This window comes from Aegilops tauschii, chromosome 2 (genome assembly GCF_002575655.3).
Source record: "Aegilops tauschii subsp. strangulata cultivar AL8/78 chromosome 2, Aet v6.0, whole genome shotgun sequence".
Taxonomy (NCBI): Eukaryota; Viridiplantae; Streptophyta; class Magnoliopsida; order Poales; family Poaceae; genus Aegilops; species Aegilops tauschii.
The window spans coordinates 465,243,448-465,256,351 of record NC_053036.3 but is presented as its reverse complement, the minus strand read 5'-3'; the positions used below and the strand labels follow the sequence as shown (position 1 = coordinate 465,256,351).

At 43.9% G+C, this 12,904-nt stretch overlaps 1 long non-coding RNA gene across 1 annotated transcript; it reads right to left on the bottom strand.

The window, feature by feature from the left end:
- Positions 1–1,180: 1,180 nt before the first annotated feature.
- LOC141041726 (uncharacterized) lies at positions 1,181–4,709 on the bottom strand. Its single transcript, XR_012203066.1, has 3 exons — positions 4,384–4,709; positions 2,702–2,792; positions 1,181–1,465 (listed from the first exon to the last, which is right to left on the bottom strand). It is a non-coding gene; the product is annotated as an uncharacterized lncRNA (long non-coding RNA).
- Positions 4,710–12,904: the final 8,195 nt, after the last annotated feature.

Sequence of the window (12,904 nt, the reverse complement as noted above, 5' to 3'; positions counted from 1 at the left end):
ATATAATGGGTGCACTAGAACTATAAGTGTATGAAAGCTCAAAAGAAAACTAAGCGGGTGTGCATCCAACTTGCTTGCTCATGAAGACCTCGGGCATTTGAGGAAGCCCATCATTGGAATATACAAGCCAAGTTCTATAATGAAAAATTCCCACTAGTAATATATGAAAGTGATAATATAGGAGACTCTCTATCATGAAGAACATGGTGCTACTTTGAAGCACAAGTGTGGAAAAGGGATAGTAACACTGTCCCTCCTCTCTTTTCCTCTCATTTTTTCTTTTTTTGCTGGGCTCTTTTGGCCTCTCTTTTTTTCGTCTGAAGTCTCATCCCGACTTGTGGGGGAATCATATCCTCCATCATCCTTTTCCTCACATGGGACAATGCTCTAATAATGATGATCATCACACTTATATTTACTTACAACTCAAGAATTACAACTTGATACTAGAACAAGAATATGACTCTATATGAATGCCTCCGGCGGTGTACCGGGATGTGCAATGATCTAGCGTGACATGTATAAAAAATATGAACGATGGCGGAGCCACAAATACTATGCCAACTATATGATCATGCAAAGCAATATGACAATGATGATATGTGTCATAATAAAACAGAACGGTGGAAGTTGCATGGCAATATTGAAAGTGAGCCTAACAATTGCAAAGATGATTCAAATTTTAATAGGGGGGTGAATAGGTCCAATTACAAATTTTAATTCTTACTTAGCAATTTCAGGCTATAATGCGGAATATGAAGGTGAGCCTAACAATTGCAAAGATGATACAATGAGCTAAGCAAGATGACCAAGTTGTACAAGAATATGAATAAGTAAGCACAATATGGAACAAGTAAAGATAAAGAGACAAGTAACCACAAGTAGGGAGCTAGGTTAGGAATAACCGCAACTCCGAGAGACGAGGATGTATGCCGATGTTCACTTCCTTGGAGGGAAGCTACGTCACCGTTTACAGAGGTGGATGTTACCACGAAGGCACACCAACGCCACGAAGGCTCACCCTATTCTCTCTTTGAGATATCACCACGAAGGCGATTCTCAACCACTAGTGGTAGACCTTGGGGTGGTGTAACGCCCACGATGCGGCTACATCTCCCACGTGTCGAGGCACGACTTAGAGGCATAACCGCATTGTGGTTTTGTCGCAAGAAGGGTCATCTTCACACAATCCCATGTAATGAATAAGAATGGGATAAAGAGTTGGCTTACAATCGCCACTTCACACAATACATAAATAAATCATACATCAATCAGAGTACACACATAGGTCCGACTACGGAACCAAAATAAAAGAAGAGAACCCCAAATGCTAGATCCCCGATCGTCCCAACTGGGCACCACTACTGATCAACATGAACAGAAACAACACAACGAACAAGATCTTCATCGAGCTCCCACTTGAGCTCGGTTGCGTCACCTGCACTGGTATCATCGGCACCTGCAACTGTTTTGGAAGTATCTGTGAGTCACGAGGACTCAGCAATCTCACACCCGCGAGATCAAGACTATTTAAGCTTATAGGAAAGGATGGGGTAATGAGGTGAAGCTGCAGCAAGCACTAGCATATATGGTGGCTAACATACGCAAATGAGAGCGAGAAGAGAAGCAAAGGAACGGTCGTGAACTAGCAATGGTCAAGAAGTGATCCTGAACTCCTACTTACGTCAAACATAACCCAAAAGCCGTGTTCACTTCCCGGACTCCGCCGAGAAGAGACCATCACGGCTACACACGCGGTTGATGTATTTTAATTAAGTCAAGTGTCAAGTTCTCTACAACCGGATATTAACAAATTCCCATCTGCCACATAACCGCGGGCACGGCTTTCGAAAGATAATACCCTGCAGGGGTGTCCCAACTTAGCCCATTATAAGCTCTCACGGTCAACGAAGGATATTCCTTCTCCCGGGAAGACCCGATCAGTCTCGGAATCCCGGTTACAAGACATTTCGACAATGGTAAAACAAAACCAGCAAAGCCGCCCGATGTGTCGACAATCCCGATAGGAGTCGCACGTACCTCATTCTCAGGACACACCGGATGAACACTACGTACAACTAAAACCAGCCCTTAAGTTTCCCCGAGGTGGCGCTGCAAGTGGCTCTAGTTTGGACCAACACTCCGAGGAGCACTGGCCCGGGGGGGTAAAATAAGATGACCCTCGGGAGCGCGACTCCCAAGGGAAAAAGGCTAGGTGATGCAAATGTAAAACCAAGGTTGGGCCTTGCTGGAGGAGTTTTATTCAAAGCAAACTGTCAAGGGGGTCCCATAAATCACCCAACCGCGTAAGGAATGCAAAATCAAGGAACATAACACCGGTATGACGGAAACTAGGGCGGCAAGAGTGGAACAAAACACCGGGCATAAGGCCGAGCCTTCCACCCTTTACCAAGTATATAGATGCATTAATTAAATAAGAGATATTGTGATATTCCCAAAATATCCATGTTCCAACATGGAACAAACTTCATCTTCACCTGCAACTAGCAACGCTATAAGAGGGGCTGAGCAAAAGCGGTAACATAGCCACACAACGGTTTGCTAGGAAGGGTGACAAATGTTAGAGGTTCATGGCAATTTGGGAGGCTTGATAAGCAAGTGGTAGGTAGCGCGACATAACAATAGAGCGAACAACTAGCAAGCAAAGATAGAAGTGATTTCGAGGGTATGGTCATCTTGCCTGAGATCCCGCTAGGAAGAAGAACGAGTCCATGAAGAAGACAAACAGACGGAGTCGAACGAATCCTCACAACTCCGGAAAGAAACCGAAGCTAACGAGAGAAGCAACCCGGAAAGAAACAAGCAACATAGTAAACACACAATCATAAACATGGCATGATGCACCGTCAAGTATGATGCATGTCCGATTTAAATGAGGCATGGCATGGGAAAATGCAACAAACAATACTACAAATTAAGTGGAGCTCAATAGGCAACGAGTTGCATATTGACGAAACACCACATTCAATTATTTAGTTCTCTCTCATTTATGCATCCAACAATATTAAATGTTATTAAACATGGCAAGGGGTGAAGCATAACAAAACTACGTATCTAGGCAATTTTAAATGAGGCCGGAAACAACAAACAACAATTCCGGAAAATCCCCATGTGCCTATTTCGAATTGCTACTGTTCTGCCCTATACACAATTTTAAAGTTGTTAAACATGAAAAATAAGTGCATCAAGTTAATCTATGCATTATCCTACCCCATTTACATATAAAGTTTATCTAAATCGGAGCTACGGTTATTTAGTTATGAAATAAACCATTTTAACATGTTATTTGAGCAAATTTAATCAAATAGCAAGTTTAAACATTTTAAACATGGATAAAAGCTGGATATAGTGAAACTACATGGAAAACTGAGCAAGATGCATATATGACATGTTTCATTTGGATGCATGGATTTTTAGTTATTAACAAACCAAAATAATGGCATTTCTGTGAATATGCAAGAGAAAATTAAACGACAGGGAACACGAGCTGGGCCAGCCACTGTCAATGACGAGGGGGCCCGTGGTGCTGAGGTGGCAGGAGTGTGGGTGCGGAGAGGGTATGTGTGCAGAGAGGGTGACAAATGGGGTCCACTGTCATAGAAGCAACAGAGGCAAAAATTGCGGTTCTAAATATGTCCCCAAGGGGATTCGAACCGGGGTCTCCCTGGTAGAACTCCATTGATCGATCCACTGTGCTGCTGCTACTGCTGTTGCAGGGATTGGGCACGGCTTTCTTTGAACTAGCCCCACGACGGATGGGGTTTCTTCTCCTCTGCAACAGAGAAGACACCGATCTGCACCGGCGGGCAACGGTGAAACGGCGGGGTCCAGGAGGCAACTGCGGGTGTGTGGGATAGGCTGCTGCGAGGCTCAGCCACGAGGAGGGGTGCAGAGGCGCTCGAGCTCGAGCGTTGCTCGGCTCGGGCCATGGCATGGCGCGGCAAGGCAGGGAAGAAACCACACGCAAGGCGAGACAAGGCAGGAAGCGCGGGCGAGGACCTGGGGGTGTGCGCATGAGTGATGTGGTGCAAGAAACAGGGAGACGCGGGCATCGCGTTGGTGTCTCATGGGAGGCAGCGTGCATGTGTGGAGGCGCTGAGTGTAGGTTCTCGCGTGCGCAAAATTCAGAGATCAAGGCCATGGCGGCGAAGCACGACGAGGCAAGCTGCGGGGTCCTGCCTCTGTGCAAGGACGAAGAGGAGCGTGGTGTGCGTGCAAGGACATGAGCGATGTGCAGCGAGGCGCACGAGCACAAGCTCGAACTCGAGCCCATCCATGACGGAACGACTCGGGGTCGCGCGGATCAGTGACTACGATGATGGAAACGACGGCGGAAAGAGGTGAGGAGGTGCGGCTGCTCACAGAGGGGGTGCTGCTGGAGTCGATCGAGCTCGGGAACGAGGGGTCGCGACGAAGTTGACCGGCGACGAGCACCTGCCGTAGATGAAGAAGATGAAGACGACGACGAGGAACTTGGCGTTCCTCTGAACCGTGAAGAAGATGAAGCAGAGGAAGAGGACGCCGAGGAACTTGGCGTCTCCAGCCTTGGATCGCAGCGGGAATGGGGTCGTGGAGGAAGAAGGGGCCGGCATTGGAGCTCGTACGCCGGAGGAGAGCTCCGGCTCGCCTCGGCCATGGCGATCGGAAGCGAGGCAACAGGGCGCTTGGGTGCCACTACCTGCGCGGCGGCGGCGGACAAGAGGGAGAGGAGGAAGGGGAAACCCTAGGGGTTGCTACGGGGGTTAAATAGGGGGGGGGGGGGCTGGATGGCGAGGATGGAGTCGGCCTTGCCACGGCGGCCATGTGCGCCGAGGTGACCTGGAGTTACTGTGAGCGAGGGAGTTCTGCCAAGGAGGAAGAAAGGAGGAAGGAGAGAGGATGACATGTGGGGCCAGGATGAAAATGTGTTATGTGGAGGTGGAATTACCAGAGGGGGAGGTGGTTGGTGGGCTGGGCTGTGGTGGTGCTGGACTGGGCTACGCTGGGGCTGCTGCTGCTGGCTGTAAGGTGAGGGGAAGGCCCAAGTGCAGCGCCCAGATAAGGAAAAGGTAGTTCCCTTTTCTCTGTTTTTATAATAAACAGATTTCAGAAAAGGAAAAGAAGGGGATCTAGGGAAAGAATTTGGAAGATGTAAGAATATCCTCATGCTCCTGGGAACATGCAAGATTTAATAAAATTGGTTTGGCAACTTTTAGAGACAGAAAATTTAAACAAGTTTGAATTTGATTCAAACTTGAGTAAATTCTTAGCCCAACCAAAACAACTTTAAAAGAGATGAAATTTGACAAAGAGGTAGTTGGCATGGTTTAAGATTTACCGAAAGTAAGTGAACATTTTACTGGGACAGAAAAATACCACTTGCAATAAATGGGTGAGAATTGAAAGTAAGACGCTTGTGATGGGGTGTTGCACTAGATGATGATTTAGATGGAAAGGGCAAGATGAAATAGAAAAGAAGATGAGAAGAAGGAGTTCACAAAGATAACAAGCACACAACAAAGCTTCAAGATGCAAACCAAGGCATTATGCTCATGATGCAATGCAGAAGATGACATGGCAAAATGCAACACGCAAGCAAATGACATGGCAACAGCGACGAATAAACGGAAGACACGTGGCGCATCGGATCTGGGGCGTTACAGGTGGTCTCCAAACCCTCACAAACTTTTCGAGGGTAATCACAATCGTTTGAGTGAACCACACCGGGTCGGATCGAAGAGAGAGAGAGAGAGAGAGAGAGAGAGAGAGAGAGAGAGAGAGAGAGAGAGAGAGAGAGAGCCAGATCGACGGAGATCCCCTCCGGCGGCGCAGTACCCTGGCGGTAGCGTGAGGGATCCGCACCCAGGCGGCGCGGCGGCGGAAAAAGGCACGAGATGGGGAGCGGAGAAGATAGGGTAACTGCCCGTTCAATCCCGTCCCCGGATTTTATATGGGCCGCAGAGTTTACTGGACGAGCGACAGGTATCGGACGTCCGGTGACTGATGAGGGTGACAGGCAGACCAAGGGTCGGACGGCCGGATACCCTCGGATGACCGAGGCCTGGGGAAAAGTGAGGCTTGGGGAATGATTGCTACACAGCAACCGGACGACCGAACAATGTCGGACGACCGGTGGGCTGTGAGTAACCGGACGTTATACACTGTCAGAAATCTGGTGTGTGTGTGTATACATAACCCTTAAGATGGAGATGAGACCACATAATTAGGAACTAGATACACACATGATGTTGAGATGAGGAGATGCGGTAAAAGAACACAAAGAGCATAACCAAACTAGACAACGATGACCCTAGATAAAAATAAGTAAGCCGCTCTACCATTGGGCGGTGGCTTCGGCCACCATGTTTGAGTAAACGTGGTATGACACTGCAACGAAAGGAACCTTGAGACCATCACCACAACACCATCATTTTAAAGTACCATGATCACAAAGAGGTGACATAGTGACTTTGAGAGTGTTTGTTTTATTTGTGCATCATATAGAGAAAAGAAGATTCATGAATTGAATTTCTCCCCCTAAATATATGCCTACATCTAGACAGACATCAAGTGAATGTATGCATGGGTACAAGATTTCACATAATGTTATCAAGCTCCAAGATACCAAGTCCATGCCTAAGTTGACAAAACCTTGCTTCATTCAATGGTTCGGTGAAATTGTCAGCAAGTTGCATATCTGTACCAACACGAGCAATATCAATGTCACCTTTTTGCACATGGTCTCTCAAGAAGTGATACCTGATATCAATGTGCTTTGTGCGAGGATGATCAATTGGGTTCTCAGCAATCTTGATGGCACTTTCATTATCGCATAGAAGAGGCACATGTCTGTAGGTGATACAATAATCCTTCAAAATTTGTCTCATCCATAATAATTGAGTTGCACAACTTGTGGTTGCAATGTATTCTGCTTCGGCGGTGGAGAGAGAGACACACAATTGTGCTTCTTCGAGGACCAACTTACCAAGGAGCGTCCAAGAAACTGACATGCCCCGGAGGTAGACTTTCGTCCCACTTTGTCTCCGGCCCAATCCTCATCCGTGTACCCAATGAGATCAAACTTGGCATCCTTGGGGTACCATAGACCCAACTTTGGGGTGTGAACAAGGTATCTAAGAATATGCTTAACCGCCTTATGATGACTTTCCCTAGGAGAAACTTGAAATCTTGCACATATGCCTACACTTAACATGATGTCTAGTCTAGATGCACAAAAATAAAGCAACGAACCAATCATAGAGTGGTAAAGAGATGGGTCAAAAGGGTTACCGTTGGTGTCTTCAGTGAGAACATGTTTTGTTGCCATGGGAGTCTTACATGGGCTCGCATTTGTCATATCAAACTTCTCTAGAATGTCCTTGAGGTATTTTTGTTTGGGACAAGAAAATTCCTTCTTGAAATTGTTGAATTTGAAATCCGAGAAAGAACTTCAAGTCCGCATTGAGTGACATCTCAAAGGTCTTGGTCATGGAGGCCACAAACTTCTTGCAGAAATGAATGTTAGGAGAACCAAAAATGATGTCATCTACATAGATTTGGCATAAGATCAAATCACCCTTTTCCCTCTTAGTAAAAAGAGTGGGATCGATCACCCCTCTCACAAAACCATCATCGAGTAGAAACTTCTTAAGATGATCATACCAAGCACGACGTGCTTGTTTGAGGCCATACAAAGCCTTGTGAAGTTTATACACATAGTCTTTGTGATCAGGATCAACGAACCCGGGTGGTTGTGATACATATACTTCTTCTTGTAGAGGACCGTTAAGGAAAGCACTCTTTACATCCATTTGATGTAAGGTAAAACCATTGAAAGAAGTATAAGCAAGTAAGATGCGAATAGACTCAAGACGGACAACGGGAGAAAAGGTCTCATCAAAGTTCAAACCTTCAATTTGTGAGTACCCTTGTGCCACTAACCTTGCCTTGTTTCAGATGATTATGCCATTTTCATCTTTCTTGTTTTTGAAAATCCATTTTGTTCCAATGACATTGTGTTCCTTAGTTGGTCTCTTGACTAATGACCACACTTTGTTGCATTCATAACTGTTCAACTCTTCTTGCATAGCAACGAGCCAATCATTTTCCATCAATGCATCTTGTACCTTGAGTGGCTCAATACTAGAGACAAACGAAAAGTGAGCAAAAAGGTTTGTCAATTGTTCACGAGTGACTCTACCTTCCGATATGCCGTTAAGAATTTGATCAACATCAACACGACCAGCCACTCGTGGCATGATGGAGGTTAGGGTTTCACAAGGTTCAACTTCGTTTCCATCATCCACATCCTCAACATATGGATCATTCATGTGTGGTGGAAGATCTTCTTCTTCATGTTGCATTTGTTGAGGTTCATCATCAATGATTGCACTTTCTTGTTCATGCTCTTGAATATGATCATGGTGAGGGACTTGTTCTTCTTCTTGTTCTTGAACAGTGGCTCCACTTGACCAATACGATCTTGTGGTGGCATGGGTGTTGAAATGGCTTGATGGTGAGTGAAACTTCCATCTTATTCTTCATCATCATGAGGTTCTTGTTCCATTGGAAGAAGAGCACCAATACCAATGGTTAAAATATCTTGACAAGGATCTTCTTCACCTACATCACTTAGATCAACTTGCCCCCTGGGAGCCATTAAATTCATCAAACACCACGTCACAAGTTTCTACAACACATCCATTGGATTTGTTGTAGACTCTATAGGCGTGAGAGTTTGATCCATAACCAAAACATATGCCCTCTATTGTTTTGGATTGAAATTTTCATAACCGTTCTCTCTTGTTGAGAATGAAGCACTTGCACCCGAATACACAAAAGTACTTGACATTTGGCTTGTTCCCGATTAGGAGCTGATACGTCTCCGTCGTATCTACTTTTCCAGACACTTTTGCCCTTGTTTTGGACTCTAACTTGCATGATTTGAATGGAACTAACCCAGACTGACGCTGTTTTCAGCAGACTTTCCATGGTGTTATTTATGTGCAGAAACAAAAGTTCTCGGAATGACCTGAAACTCCACGGAACATCTTTTTGGAAAATATTAAAAATACTGGAAGAAAAATCCACGTCAGGGGCCCACACCCTGTCCACGAGGGTGGGGGGCGCGCCTGCCCCCTGGGCGCCCCCTACCTTGTGGGCCCCGTAACGCTCCACCGACCTCAACTCCAACTCCATATATTCACTTTCGGGGAGAAAAAAAATCAGAGAGAAGGATTCATCGCGTTTTACGATACGGAGCCGCCGCCAAGCCCTAAAACCTCTCGGGAGGGCTGATCTGGAGTCCGTTTGGGGCTCCAGAGAGGGGAATCCGTCGCCGTCGTCATCATCAACCATCCTCCATCACCAATTTCATGATGCTCACCACCGTGCGTGAGTAATTCCATCGTAGGCTTGCTGGACGGTGATGGGTTGGATGAGATCTATCATGTAATCGAGTTAGTTTTGTTAGGGTTTGATCCCTAGTATCCACTATGTTCTAAGATTGATGTTGCTATGACTTTGCTATGCTTAATGCTTGTCACTAGGGCCCGAGTGCCATGATTTCAGATCTGAACCTATTATGTTTTCATGAATATATGTGAGTTCTTGATCCTATCTTGCAAGTCTATAGTCACCTACTATGTGTTATGATCCGGCAACCCCGAAGTGACAATAATCGGGACCACTCCCGGTGATGACTGTAGTTTGAGGAGTTCATGTATTCACTATGTGTTAATGCTTTGTTCCGGTACTCTATTAAAAGGAGGCCTTAATATCCCTTAGTTTCCGCTAGGACCCCGCTGCCACAGGAGGGTAGGACAAAAGATGTCATGCAAGTTCTTTTCCATAAGCACGTATGACTATATTCGGAATACATGCCTACATTACATTGATGAATTGGAGCTAGTTCTGTGTCACCCTATGTTATGATTGTTACATGATGAACCGCATCCGACATAATTCTCCATCACCGATCCAATGCCTACGAGCTTTTCACATATTGTTCTTCGCTTATTTACTTTTCCGTTGCTACTGTTACAATCACTATAAAACACCAAAAATATTACTTTCGTTACCGTTACTTCCATATTACTTTGCTACTAAATACTTTGCTGCAGATACTAAGTTATCCAGGTGTGGTTGAATTGACAACTCAGCTGCTAATACTTGAAAATATTCTTTGGCTCCCCTTGTGTCGAATCAATAAATTTGGGTTGAATACTCTACCCTCGAAAACTGTTGCGATCCCTTATACTTGTGGGTTATCAAGACTATTTTCTGGCGCCGTTGCCGGGGAGCATAGCTCTATTCTTTGAGTCACTTGGGATTTATATCTGCTGGTCACTATGAAGAACTTGAAAGACGAGAAAACAAAAATCTATCCCTCAACTACGAGGGGAGGTAAGGAACTGCCATCTAGCTCTGCACTTGATTCACCTTCTGTTTTGAGTAAGCTTGCGACACCTAAACCTGCTTCTGCTATTCGTTCTGATATGTCGCATGTTATTGATGATGCCACTTCTGCTGTGCATGATACTTATGATGAAACTACTTCTATGCTTGATACTACTGTGCCACTTGGTGAATTTCTTGATGAACAACTTGCTAGGGTTAGAGAGAATGAAATTATTGAAACCGATAACATTGATGAAAGTGATGATGAAGACTCCCCCCTAATAAATATGAATCGCCTGTTATTCCTGAGGGTTATGTTCTTGAAAAAGAAGCTGCTTTAGCTATTTTAGCTTGCAAAGATAGATACGAGCTCAAGAGGTTATTAGCTAAATGGAAGCAGCAATATCTTAATGCTAGAATGAAACCTGACCCTGCTTTTGCTACTTCACCTATCTGTGTTACTGATAAGGATTATGAATTTTCTGTTGATCCTGATATAATTACTTTGGTTGAATCTGATCCTTTTTATGGCTATGAATCTGAAACTGTTGTGGCACATCTTACTAAATTAAATGATATAGCCACCTTGTTCACTAATGATGAGAAATCTCGCTACCTTTATATCCTTAAGATTTTCCGTTCTCATTAGGGTGATGCTAAGATATGGTTTAATTCTCTTGATCCTGGTTGTGTGCGTAGTCCCCAGGATATGATTTATTACTTTTCTGCTAAATATTTCCCCGCTCATAAGAAACAAGCTGCTTTAAGGGAAATATATAATTTTGTGCAAATTGAAGAAGAGAGTCTCCCACAAGCTTGGGGGAGGCTTCTCCAATTACTTAATGCTTTGCCTGATCATCCTCTCAAGAAAAATGAAATACTTGATATCTTTTATAATGGACTAACGGATGCTTCCAGAGATTACCTGGATAGTTGTGCTGGTTCTGTTTTCAGGGAAAGAACACCGGATGAAGCTGAAATTCTATTGAATAATATGTTGACAAATGAAAATAATTGGACACTTCCTGAGCCAGCTCCTGAGCCAATTCCTGAGCCTATTCCTAAACCAACTCCGAAGAAGAGAGGTGTTCTATTTCTCAGTCCTGAAGATATGCAAGAGGCAAAGAAATCTATGAAAGAAAAAGGTATAAAAGCTGAAGATGTTAAGAATTTACCTCCTATTGAAGAAATACATGGTCTTAATTTACCGCCTGTCGAAGAAACATATGATCTTAATCCATCACCTATTGAAGAAACTCATGGTCTTGATAACCCGACACGGGTAGTAAAGGTAAATTCTCTCTATAGATATGATAAAGCTGAAATCCCTCCTACTAAGTTTGCTAGCCAATGTTTGGATGAGTTTGATAATTTTATGGTTAAGCAAGAAGACTTTAATGCTTATTTTGGTAGGCACTTAAAACAAAATGCTTATATGATTGAACACTTGGGTGATTATATGTCTAGAGTTAAAGGTGAACTTAAACTCATTAGTAAACATGCTTCTATGGTCACCACTCAAGTAGAACAAGTACTTAAAGCTCAGAATGATTTGCTCAATGAAATGAATAATAAGAATAATGACTATGCTGTTAGAGTGGCTACTAGAACTGGTAAGATGACTCAGGAACCTTTGTATCCTGAAGGCCACCCTAAGAGAATTGAACAAGATTCTCAGAGAAATAATATAGATGCACCTGGTCCTTCTAAAAAGAAGAAAAAGAAAAATGATAGGACTTTGCATGCTTCTAGTGAACCTATTGCTGAACCACCTGAGAATCCAAATGGTACATCTATTTCTGATGCTGAAACACAATCTGGTAATGAACATGCACCTAGCGATAATGTTAATGATAATGTTCATGAGGATGCTCAACCTAGCAATGACAATGATGTAGAAATTGAACCTGCCGTTGATCTTGATAACCCACAATCAAAGAATCAACGTTATGATAAGAGAGACTTTGTTGCTAAGAAACACGGTAAAGAAAGAGAACCATGGGTTCAGAAACCCATGCCTTTTCCTCCCAAACCATCCAAGAAAAAGGATGATGAGGATTTTGAGCGCTTTGCTGAAATGATTAGACCTATCTTTTTACGTATGCGATTAACTGATATGCTCAAAATGAATCCTTATGCTAAGTATATGAAAGAAATTGTTACGAATAAAAGAAAGATACTGGAAGCTGAAATTTCCACCATGCTTGCTAATTATACTTTTAAGGGTGGAATACCAAAGAAACTTGGAGATCCAGGAGTACCCACTATACCATGCTCCATTAAAAGAAACTATGTTAAAACTGCTTTATGTGATCTTGGAGCCGGTGTTAGTGTTATGCCTCTTTCTTTATATCGTAGACTTGATTTGAATAAGTTGACACCTACTGAAATATCTTTGCAAATGGCTGATAAATCAACTGCTATACCTGTCGGTATTTGTGAGGATGTGCCTGTTGTGGTTGCAAACGTTACTATTTTAACGGACTTTGTTATTCTTGATATTCTC